This window comes from Apis dorsata, unplaced genomic scaffold, assembly GCF_000469605.1.
Source record: "Apis dorsata unplaced genomic scaffold, Apis dorsata 1.3 scaffold_52, whole genome shotgun sequence".
Taxonomy (NCBI): domain Eukaryota; kingdom Metazoa; phylum Arthropoda; class Insecta; order Hymenoptera; family Apidae; genus Apis; species Apis dorsata.
Window position 1 is genome coordinate 2,173,716 of NW_006263353.1, and position 3,795 is coordinate 2,177,510.

General features: G+C 27.9%; 1 long non-coding RNA gene across 1 annotated transcript; it reads right to left on the minus strand.

The window, feature by feature from the left end:
* Positions 1–442: 442 nt before the first annotated feature.
* LOC102675533 lies at positions 443–3,789 on the minus strand. Its single transcript, XR_420787.2, has 2 exons — positions 1,129–3,789; positions 443–516 (listed from the first exon to the last, which is right to left on the minus strand). It is a non-coding gene; the product is annotated as an uncharacterized LOC102675533 (long non-coding RNA).
* Between the last annotated feature and the right edge of the window lie 6 nt (positions 3,790–3,795).

Consider the following 3,795-nt stretch of genomic DNA (forward strand, 5'->3'; position numbering starts at 1 on the left):
ATTAAATAAATATTTTATATGTTTATATTTGAATACACATATTTGAATTTATTAACATCATAAGTTCTTAAAATAATAATGATATTTCCTTTTGGGATAATGTTATATTTTGATTATTCGTTTATTTCATAGACTTTCATAGACATCACTATTATACAAATATTAAAATTCAAAACAAATTAACATAAGATACGATATATATACATAAATATATATAAATTTTATGATTTACATCTTTTATTTAAAAATATGATTTTCAATATTTAACGATTTATCATTTTTTACATATAAATTCAAAATGTGTAAAAATATACAAGAAAATATATGAAGAGAAAAAAGAAAATATAAAAAATACTATATTTATTATAAAAAAAATATATTACTAAAAAATATTTAAAAAACTATTAAATTATCTGATTGAATAAATATTTCTTCGATTTTATAATAAACTTCTTACTTCATTGAAAACACATAATACTTCCGCCATCTTAGTGGGAAAAACATACTGAAGTCATACTGAAAAATAGAACAAATATAATCTAAATATCGTTATATTGAATTGTTACCATTTTTAATATTTTTATGAATAAATATTTTTCATTAATATTTCTATTTTTTTATGTATAATAAAGAAATCATATTTATACATAATTAATTCTATAAATTCATAATATGAAACAAATTGATTAAATTCATTTTATTTATTAAATTTATTTATACTATTTCATTTCGAAAATCATATTTGATATATTTTATAATTAAATATTTTAAGAAATTAGAAAACTTTTCATTATATCATGTTTAAAAATGATTTCAATAATATTTTTCATAAAATACATATAAAAATCAAATTTCATAAAAATCATAATCTTTTTTTTTTTAGTTCTATTTTATAAAATATATAAAATATATAATATATAAAGAAATTGTAAAATTCATTTACTTTTCTAATGAAACAAAACACATTTAAACTTTCTGAACATCTATAATGTTTTCTTACTTTTATGACTTCCTTTTCATATTCAGATATACTTGTAAATATTGTAAATATGTTAAATGATACTTTAGCAAATACTATAATAAATGGGCAATTAACTTACAAACATTATGCTAGTTGAATATACATACCCTATAATACAGCAGAAAAAAGAATCCAACAATATCACAATGAAATGCAGAACAGTACATTAATAATTCAGGTACTTGAAATATTTCAGCCTGAAAATGATTATTATACTTTGTAGAATCTTTTCCTGAAAACAACTTTTTTTTAGAATTAATTCCAAAATGAATAATTTTGTATTTTTGCCTTGAAAAGGACGGTTTTAAATTTTTGTCCTGAAAAGGACAGATTTCTTGTGCATGTTTAGTCCATCCGAGAAATTGCTACTCCATACATGAGGCATTTGCGGGCCCTGAGAAGGGCCCTAAAGAAAAAAAAAAAGGATAGTAAAGTGAAAATGTGGACGGGATATGAGCAACATGTAAAATATAGTATAAGACAGGAACAGGGATAATATTATCATCAAAAAATGTTTACGAATAAAGCTGAATGCTTTTTTGTGACATACATTTTCGGCCAGTAGTTTTCATTATTATGAAAAGGAAAGGATGGTGAAAGCGTAATATTAAGGAAAAAGAAATAAAAAAGAATAAGTAGAAAAAAGACAGGATGCCAAAAAACATTAAAAATTTTCTCTCGTTGCTCTATTTCTTCTTCTTCTTCTTCTTCTTCTTCTTTTAGTTTTTCCTTGAAAGGAGCAGATTCATTTACACGCTAGATGATTATGAAAAAAACTTTAATTATGACGTGTTTATATACACGTATATATATGTCTTTTGAAAAATGGTAAATGGTGTACAATTATTGAAAAAATTTTCAGGCGTTTGGTCATCAATTTTCTTTCTCACTTTCTGAATATTATTTCTTTTTCATTCAGTTTCTTGAAGGTTTTCGCACTCCTGCGTTTACTTCCATTAATATATGCCGTGACATACAGATAGCAACGATGATAGTAATAAACATGTGCGTCCAGTGTTTATTCAATTTGAATTTTGCACACGTGACTCACAAATTTTTTTTTTAAGATTAAATTTCTTAGTCTGCTTCTTTCGTTTTTTTATTCCTTATGTACATACGTGTGTATATATGAATTATGTATGTATGTATGTATGTGTATGCGCGTGTGTATAGTTGTGCTGTACTGAAATATTTTTCAATGAAGTCAAGTCTGACTTTTATTTCACGAATCGCCTCAAAAATTTATTTTTATCATGCTACAAAAAAAGATCCTCGCAATCCTTGTCTTTATATATATGAAAGAAGATCCAAGAATCTTCTCTTTTTTCTTTTCATCTAAGTTTTCTGCTCGATTCATTTTTGAGCTATCTCGGCGATTATTGCACACCAATATTTTTTAAAGCCATATTTACTTTCTCTCCCGATACCATGTTTCCTTACTATTCCTAAATCCCTTTATTAAGCTTCTCCATTGTTGATATTTCCTTATTTTTATTTTCAATCATCCTTCCCACTCGTGCTTTCTCACACACACTCCACTGGTTTTATATATTGATTTTTTTTTTGGTGCTTTTTGTTCTCAAAAAGACATTTTTTCTGATGGTTTTTTAGAAATCCTCTCATCACATCCGCTCCAACCTCGCTCAGAGGTTCTTACTTCTTCATTACCAATCACTCTCACTTTGAAAGACATATTATATATTTCCTCCTTTACTCGTATTAAATCTTCCATTCCGCGGTGCTGCCATTTTACTCTGTTTCATCTTTTAATTTTATTATCGCCGACAATTGCTTCTTTGCATCTTTTTCGTGTTTCTTCATCCTCTTCTCCTCTTCCATTGGTCACGCGCTTATTATAATTTCTTCGAAAAAAAACGCGTGTATACGTACTCGAATAACAGTACCAAAATTACGATATATAAACAATTACGCTTTAGGTACGACTTGGATATATTATCCTTCGCCATATTATTTCTCCAAGTACTTGCTCTTTTTCTCAGTTACGTTCCTTTTCCGGAGGATCATCATCATCGCCGTTCAAGATAATCATCTCGCTACGCCGCAGTTGTTCATCGCTCTAGCGATGGAAACTTCGAGAAGTTTCCTTTTTTTTTTTTTTTCAATAGAAGAAAAAACGGCAAAAAATAATTGTTCCTCTGTCGAACTTCGTATTGTGTGGACGATTATTAAATTATTTATTATATCATCGAAAAAATTTCGAGTCTTTTCCTTATTTACACGAGACAACATATTATGTCCCGTCTATGTATAACTTCCATTTGATTTCTTCTTTCTTTACCACACACAGTCCTAAGTCCACGTCGAACGCGCAAACACGAGACGATTGTTTCGCCAAGAAAACAACGGGATGCGCGTTGAAAGGTGGCCAATCGATAATCATAATCCATTCTCGTCGATCGCGCCATCGTTAGCTCTCCCGTTATCCCCTTGACTCGGTTTCTTATTCTTCCTCGCTTCTTCTTGGTCCTCTCTTCATTTCCTCTATACTTTGATTCCATTCGAAGAAATTAAAATTCGACGGGAATTGCGTCCAGTCGAAATTCTCTCTCCTCTTCGATATATGTACTGTACATATATCTTTAGTAAAAATAATTTATTGGTGAATAATGCACGCGCAATTTAATATGATCTCGAAAGATCATTTTGTTATGAACCGGAATGTACATACTTTTTCTCGGTATGCATATTTCTTTTTTTTTTATTTTTTTATTTTTTTTTTTTATTTTTTTTTTTTTTAATATGAAAGTGACCAA